This window comes from Macrotis lagotis, chromosome X (assembly GCF_037893015.1).
Source record: "Macrotis lagotis isolate mMagLag1 chromosome X, bilby.v1.9.chrom.fasta, whole genome shotgun sequence".
NCBI classification, from domain to species: Eukaryota; Metazoa; Chordata; class Mammalia; order Peramelemorphia; family Peramelidae; genus Macrotis; species Macrotis lagotis.
In genome coordinates, this window is record NC_133666.1 from 87,527,821 (window position 1) to 87,541,883 (window position 14,063).

General features: G+C 36.6%; 1 long non-coding RNA gene across 1 annotated transcript in view; it reads left to right on the forward strand.

Moving 5' to 3' along the window:
* The window catches only part of LOC141497542 (uncharacterized), a 48,198-nt gene that overhangs the window by 9,011 nt on the left and 25,124 nt on the right, over window positions 1–14,063 (forward strand). Inside the window, exon 2 of the long non-coding RNA XR_012471351.1 lies at window positions 11,587–11,925. This is a non-coding gene — a long non-coding RNA (uncharacterized LOC141497542). The remainder of the gene's footprint in view (window positions 1–11,586; window positions 11,926–14,063) is intronic.

A 14,063-nucleotide genomic window follows, 5' to 3' on the forward strand; every position in this document is an offset into this window, starting at 1 on the left:
CCCTAGTTGACTCAAGCCCCTGCTGTCTAGCTCCACCACCGATCCAGCAGGTCCAGGTCTAGGACCCTCAGACTCCCAGTTCCAATTCAGCAGTTAATCTGGTTGACCTGGGGCTGATCCTCCCTCTGGTCCTAGACTCACCCACCCAAATTCATCCAGTGCTGCTGGGGGAGACAAATCTTGAGGTAGATGTTCTTTCTCCTGGCTTTTCTTTCTGGCTTTTGTGCATCAAATTTCTTTTAAGAGGTTTGTTTCATGTGATAGATGGGGAAGATATGAGGAGACTTTAGCACTGTGCCTGTATTCTCTCCTCCATCTTGGCCGGAAGTACCACAACAGGTTTTATGGAAAAGTTTTTATCCCAAAAGCTGGACTCTTTGGGTTTATCAAACAGTAGATTACTATAATCATTTCCTGCTATTGTACCTAGTCTATTCCACTGATCCATCACTCTATTTCTTTTCTTTTTTTTTTTTTTGCAAGGCAAACGGGGTTCAGTGGCTTGCCCAAGGCCACACAGCTAGGTAATTATTAAGTGTCTGAGACCGGATTTGAACTCAGGTACTCCTGACTTCATGGCCAGTGCTTTATCCACTATGCCACCTAGCCGCCCCTCACCACTCTATTTCTTAGCCAATGCCAGAGAGTTTTGATGACTGATGCTTTAGAAGTTTAGATCTGGCAGGGCTAGCAACATCCTTTTTATTTTCACTTTTTTTCATTGAATCCCTGAACATTCTTGACTTTTTATTTCTCCATAAGAATTTACTTACACATTTTTCTAACTCAAAGTATGTTTTTGGAATTTTGATTGCTAAGACACTAAATAAGTAGTTTAATTTTGGTAGAATTGTCATTTTTATTATATTAGTTTGGCCTATCCATGGGCAATATTTGCCCAGGTTTTTTTTAAATCTGATTTTATTTGTGAGAGAAGTGTTTGGTGGCTGTTTTCATAGAGTTTTTGAGTCTGCCTTGGCAGGTAAATTTCCAAGTATTTTTTATTGCCTGAAGTTATTTTGATTGGGATTTCTGTTTCTAGCTTTTACAGCTGTATCCTGTTAGAAATATATATATATATATATAAATCTTGAGGATTTGTGAGGGTTTATTTTATATCCTGCAACATTGCTAAAGTTGCTAATTGTTGCAAGTAGTTTTTTAAATGATATTTTAGGATCCTCTAGGTATACCATTATGTCATCTGCAAAGAGTGAGAGTTTTGTTTTTTCTTTCTCAAATTGAATTCCTTCAATTTTTTTTTTTCTCTTATTGTTGAAGCTAACATTTCTAACACAATATTGAATAGTACTGGTGATAACGGATATCCTTGTTTCACTGCTGATCTTGTTGGGAATGCCTCTAGCTTATTCCCATTGACTATAATCCTTGTTGATGGTTTCAGATAAATGCTGCTTATCATTCTGAGGAATGATCCATTTATTCCTATGCTCTCTAGTGTTTTTAGTAGGAATGAGTGTTGTGGTTATTTTTGTTTTAGGTTTTTTTTTTTTAAGTGTCTGAGGCCAGATTTGAACTCAGGTACTCTTGACTCCAGGGCTGGTGCTCTATCTACTGCGCCACCTAGCTGCCCCCAGTGTTGTTTTTGTCAAAGGATTTTTCAGCATCCATTGATATAATCATATGATTTCTGATAGGTTTGTTATTGATATAGTTAAATAAACTAACAGTTTTACTAATATTGAAAAAACCCTGCATTCCTAGGATAAATCCTGCTTGGTCACGGTGTATTATCCTAGTGATAACTTGCTGTAATCGCTTTGCTAAGATTTTGTTTAAGATTTTTTGCATCTATATTCATTAGGGACATAGGTCTATAATTTTCTTTCTCTTTTGACTCTTCTTGGATTAGGGATCAGCCCCATATTGGTGACATAGAAAGACTTAGCCAGAGTTGTCTTCACCTATTTTTCCAATGAGCAACTTATATTTTTGTAAATATTAATCCATTTCACTTAGATTATCAAATTTGTTGGCATGCAGTTGGGCAAAATTATTCTACATTGTTACTTTAATTTCTTCCTCATTGGTGGTGAGTTTATGTTTTTCATTTATAGTACTGGTAATTTGGTTTTCTATTTTCTTTTGTTTCAATCAAATTAACTAGAGGTTTATCATTTTTTTTCATAAAACCAACTTTTGATTTTATTTATTCAATAGGTTTCTTGCTTTTGATTTTATTAATTTCTCCTATAATTTTTAGAATTTGTAATTTGGTATTTAATTGGTGGTTTTTACATTTGTTCTTTAATTTTTTAGTTGCGTGTTTAGTTCATTGATTTCCTCTTTCTCTAATTTATTCATGTAAGCATTTAAAGGTATAATATAGCACCTGACAACTGCCTTGGCTGTACCCCATAAATTTTGGTATGTTGTTTCATTATTGTCTTGATCTAGGACAAAATCATTAATTCTTTCCATAATTGTAGTTTGATCCACTCATTCTTTAAAGTGAGCTTATTTAGTTTCCAATTAGTTTTAGGTCTATCTCTCCCTGGCCCGTTATTGCATGTGATTTCTTTTTGCATTATGATCTGAGAAGGATGTATTCACTTTTTCTGCCTTTTGCATTTGATTATTAGGTCTTTATGCTACCTAGTACATGGTCAATTTTTGTGTACGTGCCATGTACTGCAGAAAAAAAGTATATTCCTTTCTATCCCCATTCAACTTTCTCCAAAGGTCTATAATGTCTAGGTTTTTTAGTATTCTATTTACCTCCTTAACTTCCTTGTTTATTTTATGGTTAGCTTTATGTGAATATGAAAGCGAGAGGTTGAAGTCTCCCACCAGGATAGGTTTGCTCTCTATGTCTTCCTGTAACTCATTCAAGTTCTCTAAGAATTTGGATGCTATGTCACTTGGTACATACAAATTTAGTATTAAAATTTTTTCAGTAACAATGGTACCTTGTTAGAGAATATAGTTTCATTCCTTATCTCTTTTAATGAGATCTATTTTTGCAGCTGTTTTGTCTGAAATAAGCTTTGCTACCTCTGCTTTTTTTCACTTCAGCTGAAGCAAAATATATTTTTCTCCAGCCTTTTACCTTTACTCTGTATGTATCTCTCTGTTTTAAATGAATTTCTTGTAAGCAGCATATTGTAGGATTCTGGTTTTTAATCCACTCTGCTATTCACTTACATTTTAAGGGAGAGTTCATCCCATTCCCAGACTTATAATTAATCTTTATTATTCTCCATGCTATCTTTCCTGTGTTTGTATTTCCCCCCTTTTTCATTTTACCCATATTCCCCAGTATTTTGTTTCTGAATACAACCACTTTCAGTGTGTTTGCTGTCTTGTATCCAACCCACTACCTTTCTTTCCCCTTTCCTTTTGCACCTTCTTCCTTCTGCTAGTTCCTCTTTTCCTCTCGCCTCCCCCTTTCCCCTTTTAATAATTGAAAGGTAAGTTTTTCAACTTAACTGAGTGTGTGTATGTTAACTTTAGGCCTAATCTGATGAAAGTAAGTTTCAGGTGGTTCTCACCTCCTCCCTTCTTCCCCATTATTGCAATAGGTCTTTTGTACCTCTTTATATAATGTGATTCACCCCATTCAATCTCCTCCATTCTCCTGTCTCTTTACTATTCCCCTTTTTAAGGAGTTATTGTTTTTAAATCATTCTATTAAAGTCATGGATAAGTCATGCACATCTATCACTTCTGGCTAACTATATTATAATATAGTTTCAATTCTCGAGAGTTATGAGAACCTTCCTCCCAATTGGCGCATGTAGGCAGTTTCATCTTATTGGATAACAGTTTTTTAGCATTTTGTACCTTTTTTTGTATCTCTTGAGTCCAAATTTTGAAGTTTAAAGTCCAAATTTTCTTTTTTAGCTCTGATTTTTTCAGCAAGAAGAATTGGAAGTCTCCTATTTCATTAAATGTCCATCTTTTCCCCTGGAAGAGAAGGCTCACCTTTTCTTGGTAGTGTACTCTTGGCTTCATTCCAAGCTCCCTTGATCTTCAGAATATCTCATTCCAGGTCCTTCGATCCCTTAATGTTGATGCATCCAGATATCCAGATCCTGCATAATCTTGTTCCTTGGTATCTAAATTGTTTATTTCTGGCTGCTTGTAGGATTTCCTCTTTTATTTGATAGTTATGGAATTTGACCACAATATTCTTTGGTGTTTTGATTTTAGTATCCCTTTCTGGAAGGGATCGGTGTATTCTTTCAGTAACTCTTTTGCCCTCTGTTTCCTGAGTCCAGACTTTGTTTCTCTTCAATGTTTTCAGGGAGCCCAATGATTCTTAGGTTGTCTCTACTGGTTCAATTCTTGAGGTCAGTGGTTTTGCTGATGATGTATTTTACATTTTCTTCTATTTTCTTGAGCTTTTGGTTTTAACAGATTCTTGTTGTCTCATGAAGTCATTAGTTTCCATAGATGCCATTCTTCTTTTCAGAGAAGAATTTTCTTCATTTACCTTTTGCAAGTCCATTTCCAATTGGTCAATTATATTTTGAAGGAGTTTTCAATTTGCCTAATGGAGGTTTTGAAAGCATTATTTTCTTTTTGCATTTTCCCAATTGAGAATTTTAAAGAATTAGTTTATTTTTGTATTTTTCCAAGGATCTTGTATTAGGGGAGGGGCTACCTCTCAGAGGTTTGGTGTTGAAAACCCTGGAGGCATGTCTCAGTTTAGTAACTTCAAGTGGGCCGACCAGTAGGGCTGTTGCTTGCTTTCTCTGGAGTGTCTGTGGTCTTGATTTGAGACCCTTTCCCTAACCTTGGTGGGGGTGAAAGGCAGGGTCTGAATTATTCTTGAACAATGTGGGCTGGGCCCTGTGATGAGAATGTTAATGTCCCTGTTCTGCTGAGGGGACTCTGCTGTCCACACCTGAGCCTGAGGTGGAGTGGTACTTTATTCTTTATTCTGAGAATAGAGCTCTGTGGCAAGAGCAGATCGATGTCCAGCTGCACTCTTCAACTCTCTATGCTGGAGCTCTTCCACCAGCCCAGATGGGGCTTCCCTGGCCTCAGACCACAGTTCCCACAGTCAGCACCTCCACAGCTGTTCTTAGGTTAATCTGGCTTTTACCCCACCCCTGCTGGCTCTCTGCTCTCTGCCCCCAGGTCACCCATGGTCCCCAGAGACAGACTTTGAGGTAGATGTTCCTTTCCTAGCTTCTCTTTTTGAGTTTTGTTGATCGAGACTCTGTTAAGAGGTTTGTTTCATATTGTTTCTGAGGGGAAACCAGGAGACCTTAGCACAGTGCCTGTCTTCTTTCCACCATCTTGGTCAGAAGTCACTGTTGTCCCTTATGAGGTATTTGGAACATTTTGTTACATGGTCACTGATAGCTTGGATTTGAGGCACTGCAGATTAACCAGGCAGGCCCAATGACTTTAAAAGGCTGAAGGAAAATGAGGCCTGGGCATCCTCCAGAGTCTCCTTAAATGCCCCCTCAGAATCCATGGAAAAGGGGCTGTCTGGGGAGTGGCCTAGGACCTGCACTGGAGAGTTGGCCTTTGGGGAGTAGTCTGGGGTATTATATTGAAGAGAATATTTCTGGTCAGGGTGGTAGATGTCTTTGTAGGAGGTGGCTTAAGATGTCTGCCCTCCTGCCTCATTTGGCAACTACCTTGACCCACTGCTGAAAGCCGGGCAAAGGTCAAAGGAAATGCTCAAGAGGAAGTGTTTTAACAGTGCAGAGGTGTCAAGGATTGGTTAAGGTGACAGTATATTAACAGTACAAAAGGATTTGTTTCCAGTGACAGTATTTCCTATACCCATGATTCCCTGCTTCAGAAACAGTTACTTGTATATCATGCATATGCAACATCAATCAGAGAATATTAAGGCAATGCTATTTTTCCTCAATAATCTCTTACTCCCTGTTTGTGCAGAAGTATGTCAATTATATAGAGGCAGAATTATTGATATACTGTCTTGTGACAGTACTGTATTGTGCCTTATTTTGTCATGACCTCTTCTTCTATCTGTAGATGTGTAATATCATTTCCACTTTTCTCTTGCTCCTCTAATTTGCAAATGATTTCCCTTTTATATCTAATTCCAGTATCTGTTTTTAGTTTAATTTTATTATGGAGTGTGAGGTGTTGATCTCTCATCAAATTTCTAAGAAATTGCTTTTCACTTATCCCATCTGGTTTTTTTGCAAGGCAAATGAGGTTAAGTGATTTTCTCAAGATCACACAACTGGGTAGTTAAGTGTCTGAGGCCGGATTTTGAACTCAGGTACTCCTGACTCCAGGGCCTGTACTCTATCCACTGCACCACCTAGCCACCCCTCCATCTGTTTATTTTAATGAAATAATAGCTTCTCCCCTGCCCTCCCTCTTCCCAACAACTGATGTCTTTGGATTTATTAAACACCACGATATTGTATTTCTTGGCTCCTCTATATTGCATACTTAATCTTTTCCATTGTTCAGGCTATCTTTTTAACAAGTCCCAATTTTTTTTCAAAATTCCAAAATGATCACCATTTCACCTACAAAGAAGGGTCTTTTTGATTCCTCTTGTCTAATTCCTTTATTTTTTTCTTGACATATTGCTAAAGCTAGCAATTCCAAAAGTTTTGATTAAGGTTTTCTATTTTGTTCATCACCATGGTATCCCCTATCTCCCTCTCTCTTTCCCTTCCTGACAATCAACATATGTGACAAAGAGTCAGAAGAAAAAAAAAAGTCAGCACATCTAAAGGATTCATTTAGGAAATATGGGCAATACCTGTGGACCTCTTACCTTCAGGAAGGTGTAAGTCGATGGTGTCTTATCCTGTCCCTATTTGAATCCCCTTGATCATATTCTTCCCTGTACTTTTACCTTTTTGTTCTTTTTTTCTTTCCATTTAAATTCCAAATTAAATTAATGTGTATACTGTTTTCTTGACTCTACTTACTTCACTTTGCATCAGTGTGCAAATATATTTCCTGCCTTTTTTGAGCTCATCACCCCCATCACTCCTTATAGCACATTCAAGGTTTGTTTAACAATTCTTTCCTGATGCATATCTACTTTGCTTCCAATTTAGCTGTAACAAAAAGCATGATTATAGACATTTTGGAGTATATGGGACCTTTTCCTTGTTCATAGCTTCTTAGGTGTATTAGCCTACTACTGGACTCTTTGTTTTAAACAGTACAGTCATATTTATTGCTTACTTCGCAGAATTACAAATTATTTTCCACAGTGGCTGTGCTAATTCACAGTTGTCCCAACAATATATTAATGAGCCTATCATCATACCCCCTCTATCATTCATCACTGCTATTTTTGTCCTTTTATTCCCATATGTATTGTGACATAAACCATTAGAGTTGATTTGTACTCTATTCCTCTTATTATTAGTTATTTGGAGCACTTATTTTCTTGTGGTTGCAAATATTTGGCAGATCTTCCTTTGAATTATTTTTTCATGTCTTTTGATCATTTGTGTCTCTCTCTCTCTCTCTCTCTGTGTGTGTGTGTGTGTGTATCTATCTATATCTATGTCTATATCTATGTCTATGTCTATATCTATATCTATGTTTATATATATATATATATATATATATATATATATATATATATATGTATGTATCTTGATAATTAAACCCTGATGAGGTAAATTTGATACTTTGTTTGTCCAGAAGAAACTTTTCAGTTTTAATAATTAGACTTAACTGATTTTTGTTTTTGTAATTTCTCTACTGATTCTTTGTTTAAATATACATTTCTTACCCCTAAGAGTGTTTAATCTATTTTGCTTCTGATTTTTTTATTTGTATGCCATTTTATTTAAAAGTCATGCTTTTATATGGTATAAATAAACAAACATATATTTACTGTGAAGTGTGGTTTGAAATATGTTTGTGCAAATAGGTCATTTTCATTTTTATTAGATCTTTTATGGGATACATGCACAGTTTTATATCCTTTGAGTATAGTTGCCACGTGGTCTTCAGAATGGTTGCATCATTCATAACTCTACCAGTAGTGCATTAACATTTGGACTTTTCCATATCCCCCTCAACCATTTGTTGTTTTCCTTTTCGGACATGTTAGCAAATCTTCTAGGTTTGAGGCAATATTTCATTGTTCTTTTAATTGGCATTTCTCTAATCAGTGGTGGGTTAGAGCATTTTTCATATGACTATAGATAGCTTTGATTTCTTTGTCTGAAAACTATCTGTTCATATCCTTTGACCCTTTACCAATTTGAGAATGTCTTGTACTTTGATAAATTTGGCTCAGTTCCCTACATATTTTAGAAATGAGACCTTTTTCAGAGAAACTTGCTGTAAATGCGTTCTTACTTTGCTATTTTCCTTCTAATTTTGACTGCATTACATTGGTTTCTGTTACCTCTTTTTAATTTCATATAATCAAAATTTTCCAATTAACTTTCCACGATCTTCTCTGCCTCATGTTAAGTAATACGGTTTTCCCTAATCCATCAATCTGACAGGTACATTTGTCCATACCCTTCTAATTATCTTATGACATCAGCAGTTGTGTTTAAGTTCTGTACTCAATTTGACTTTATTTTAGTATATTATGTGAGATGATGGTTTATACCAAGTTTCTCCTAAACTTGCTTTCAGTTTATCCAGATATTTTTTTTGAATGGTAAGTCCTTGTCCCCCAAACCAGGTTCATTGGGTTTATCAAACACTGGATTACTGTGGTCATTTACTCCCATCAATTGTGTACCTAAGGCACTCATACACTACTCTATTTCTTAGCCAGTACCTAATGGTTTTCTTGAATACCTCTGTGTTTTAGTTTGAAATCTGTATTGCTAGATCACTGTCCAATACATTTTTTTCATTAGTTATCAAGATGAATTATGTTGTTATTTTTCTTCCACCCTCCCTTCACACAACCCTCCCCTCAGTGATGAACAATAAACATTTGTGTTTAATGTGTTTGCATATTAGTTCTTTTGTGTGTGAGGAATTAAGACTAAGGGGAATGACTGAACAAGTCATGATATAGGAATGCTATGGGGTACTATTTTCCTATAGGAAGCCATGAATGGTCAAACTCCAGATAAGTATGAAAAGAATTACAGGAACTGATGCTGAGCAAATGGAACAAACCCCAGAGATCATTGGATACATTATCAACAACATTGTGAGTTGATCAACTATGGTGGATACAGCTCCCCTCAGCAACTCAGACAGCTAAGACAACTCTGGGAGATGTGTTATGGACAAAGTCATCCACATCCAGATGAAAAAACAAGTCAAAAAAATCCACAAAATCTGAATGAAAACTGTTCACTTTTTAAAAATTTCTCTTTTGCTTTTTCTTCCTATCCAGTGGTTTTTTTCTTTTCCCTTAGTCCCATTCCCATTGAACTACTCCTATCTGCCAGGTTCTGTGCTCTCTGTAACACTTGTCTCATTTTTCCCCATTTTATATCATCAAGAAAAATGCCCAGTCTTTCCAAGGACAGAAAATGAAATATCTATTAAAAATGCATAGGTCAAAAGAAAAGAAAACCAAGGATGCTTTAGTAAGAAGCACTTTATTGCACAGTCCCATTGCCTGTCCCCATGTCCTCTTTCTGAGCCACTCAAATATATGTTTAGTTATTTACTATCATTATGATAAAGCAATATCCAATTTGGTGGAATGGTCCTTTTTGATGCAAAGGAATAAATGTCAATAATTGGAAGCAGCAGTCAGAGCCAGCCCATTTAGGTTGGGGACTTCCCTGGGAGGGCTGTTGCCCTTCCTTTCCACCCTTCTTCTATCTTACACCCTGCCCCTCCTCTGAGAACATTTGCATTGTGTGTCCATTCATTAGATGCCCCAGAAATTGTTGATTTCAAAACTGAGTTGACTTAAAACTTAAGCACTAAGGAACTGCCTCACTCTTATTTTACTGATTCTTAGCTCTGCACTTTTTCAAGTTTTTTGAGTCTAAGAGTGGCATTCCCAGTTCTGCCAACTTTTATATGTATACAGTTGCTGTGGTGATTGATCTTCCTGTCCAATTCTAACATACAATAAGATCTTGGCCCTTCAGGCTCTACAATCTGGAGTTTTATTTGTACAGTGTCAGTCAGTCTAGGAATTTCTGAGCAATTACCTCTCTTGTGCCAGGCTGGTCAAGGTGGATGGAGTGCCAGAAATAGCTCAGTTCAGGTTCAAGGTGGGCATGTAATGGGGTACTGGCAAGTCACTGGACAGTTAATAGTGGTAAATGTCCTTTGAGCTGGCATAGCTTTGGGGGTGGGGCAAGAGCAGACAGCCTATGGACACTTCCCCTCCTCTTCTCCCCATCATCTTGTTTATTTAGTGACTTTTAATTTAATGGTTTATTAATTTTTTTTCTGTTTTCAGCAAGCACTGGTGATAGGGTCATTTTCAAACATGTTTCTGTTCAAAAGAAAAAGTGGACTCTCTATGAATCTGTGGATCTCTGGAATTTACAGACTGAAAGAAGAGTTTGTTTTAATTTATATTTCTCTAATCATTAGGGATTAGAAACATTTTGTCATATGGTCAATATTAGCTTTGATTTCTTCCTTTGAAATCTTCCTGTTCATATCCTTTGACTTTTTGGAGAATGGCTCTTAATTAGTCCTACTGGAATCAGTTCCTTGTATTTCTTGCATACGCAATGTTGTTTGGAGAACATTCCTACAAAGATGTTTTTTTCCCCTCAGTTAATTGTTACCATTATGAATTAATTAACTGCATTAGATTTTTTTAGTGAAGACATTTTGCTTTGTAGTGGCAAAGTGATCCTTGCTGCATCTTGTTATGTTATGACATCTTCCCCAATTCATAGATAGGAAAATAATTTCCTCCTCATTCCTCTAAGTTGCCACTGATCTTTTTCTATTTAATTCCTCTATTTGTCGTTTAATTTGATATGTACTGTGGGTTGTTGCTCTGTCAAGTTATTGCCACTTTCCATTACATTCATCCATTCTGATTTTTATCAAATATACAGTTTCCCACTGATCTAGGGAAGATATAGAAGGAAGCAGGAAGGGACTCATGAGTCCATGGAGGAAGGAACTCTGTACCTGGTTCAAGGAGACAGGGTGGCCAGTGACAGAAAAGCAAGAACAGGAGAAGGAACATGTGGGTCCTGGAGCCAGCCACATGAGGTCCTGTTTGGAACCAGGAGGAAGACACGTGAGGGCTGGAGGTAGCCAAAGGCACGAGGGGACAGATGACATGTGGAAGGCTGATGACGGCACCCATTACCCAAGCATGGATGAAAAGAAGACACATCAGTAGACCGAGCAGGGTCAGGGACTCCTTCCTCATTGCCATAGATCTTAAGTCAAGGCTTTGATCCAGCAGTCGCAGTGGTCTCTATGTGTATCGAAAATCCCTTTCTTTCTTCCCTCCCCCCTCTACTAATTGAGATTCTTGACTTCTGTTTTAAAAATAGCATTCCTATTTCTTACATAATGGTATCCCATGTGTCACTACCCTCGTTGAGAGCTATCCCACCAGAGAAATTGTATTTGTTTTTTGTTTCAGGGAAAAAAAGGAAATCTGCACAAATCCATAACATTTAGAGGTGAATATATTTATAGCTGGAGACACTCTGTCTGAGAACATTCTTTTTATTCCAGGGTTGCTCTCTGTGGAAACACATCTAGATTCAGAACCCTCAGAGGAGAAGATACTTGTGGCTGGAGACAGTGTCTTTGAAAACATACTGACTAGTACGCACTTACTTTCTGGGAAAACAGATATATTCATAACGTTCAGAGGACAAGACAACTGTGGCCGGAGATACTGTCTGTGAAAACATTCTGGTTACCACAGGCTCACTCTAGATGGAGTACGGTCCTTCAAGGTAAAATGAATATTTAATGAAATAGAGGCATTTCAAGCATTCCTGAGCAAAAGACCAGAGCTGAACAGACAATTTGACTTTCACCTCCAAGACTCAAGAGGAGCATGAAAAGGTAAACACAAAAAAGAAACAATAAAGAAAATTAAACTGTATACCTTTCTAAAAGGGAATAAGATGTATATATCTTCTATGAATTTTTTTATTAGAGAAGTTAGTAAAACTTAGAGCAAAGGTGTAGAAGTGAGTTGATTATGTTAATATATATAAAAAATGAATATATGAAAAAGAGGAATTCACTGGGACAAGGGAAAATGAGAGAGAAAGGATAAGGAAAATTATCTTAGATAAAAGACCATCAAGGAAGAAATTTAACAAAGACTTTTAAGAAATAAAATGGTGGAGGAGGACAAGACTTAAACCTTGTTGATATCTAAATTGGTTCAAAAAAAGGAAACATCATTTACATATCTTTATCTATCTCTCTATACACACATACATGTATATATGTATGATTGTAGGCATATATATCTGTTAAGAATTTATTCTTTATTTTATTTTATACATTTATATATATATATATATATAAATGTATAAAATTGGTAATTCAAATCCTATCTTAGGTAAATCAATCCTTACCTAATAAAGAAGTAAGGAATTGGTTAACAGCAAAGGGACTCAAAATAGAGGGGGAAAATAAAAGAAGGCACTGGTCAGAAGTAAAACAAACTTCAGAGCAGAAAAAGGAGAGACAGGGACAGAAATGGAAAGAGAGAGACAAAGAGACTGAGACAAAGAGTGAAAGACAGAGACAAAAATGAAAAGAGACAGACAGAGAGACAAAGTGAGACTGAGAATGAGATACAGAGAAAGACAGAGATGGAAAAGGGAGAGACAGAGAGAGAGAGAGAGAGAGAGAGAGAGAGAGAGAGAGAGAGAAATAGAAAATTTTATGAAGGAGGAAAATGCAGTTAGTATTCATAAATGTGAGTAAAAATTGGAAGAACTCATCCCAGAAAGAGGAACAGCTAACAGAAAGAATTAGAAATCAGAATCCAAAATTTTGTGTTTTTTTAACAAGAAACTAACTTGAGAAACACATACACAAAGTTAAAATAATTTCCTGGAAGAGAATCTATTATGCTTCATCTGAAGTAAAAAAGGCAAGGGTAACAATCATAATCTCAGACAAACCAAAAACATAAAAATAACCCTAACTAGTGGTGATAAGCAAGGAAATTATATATTGATGAAAGGAATAAAAGTCAATGTAGTAATTAATATCATTGCTAAATATGTGTTCAGAAAATGGCATAGCCTCCAAATACTTGAAACAATAATTAATTGAAATGCACGAGGAAATAAAAAATATATTACTGATGGAACTCAGCTTTCTGCTTTCAGAGCTAGCTTAACCTAGTCATAAAATAATTAAGAAAGAAGTCTAAGAGAAGAATAAAATTTTAGAGAAGTCGGCTATGACAGACCTATAGAGAATACTGAATGTGAATATAAAAGTACATCAATTTTCATTTAAGCTAAATTAAGTTTATCCAAGTTCAATTTGAAGTAAAAAATTCTGAAAGAAATCTGCATCACAACTTCACAAATGTGAACTTTAATATTCAGTATTGTGTCCTTTCTCTCCTTTCCTGCCCCTTGGCTTGGTGCTCCCTGGTTTCTCACCTTTCCAGTTCCCCCAACTCCCTAAAATTAACCATATCCAAGATGAAAGTAGAAGAAGAGATGTGGAGAGAGACTTCTGCCACAACTGCTGGTCAGGGCTTGGTTCAACTCTTCCAAAACCTCATTTATCTCACTTGTACCACTTTTGGTCCTCATGTCTTCATCCATCTGCATTTTGTTACAGCATAACTGTTCCTGGCCCCCACATGTTGACCATTGTTTCCTGTCTGTTTGTGTCTGGTCCCCTCTTGTTGGCCCCCTACAATTTTGGTAATTTCTAGCCAAGCCCCACATGGCTGGCCCTGGTACTTGAGTGTTTTTCCTTGTGTGGTTTCTCTGTACCTAGACTCTACATGCCCTTAAACATATGCTAGCCTCCTTCCTCCATGGGTACACAATCCCATCCTTTCTCATTTCAGTGAGCAAATTCACATTATTTAAAATTGCTGTATGTAGAGATCTGTGAAACATTGCTCTTATATAAATCCAAAAGTGTCTGTATCCTTTTTTTCTCAGCTGTCTATGGCACCTTCACCGAATTGGCCTGCAAATTGATGCATAACCTTT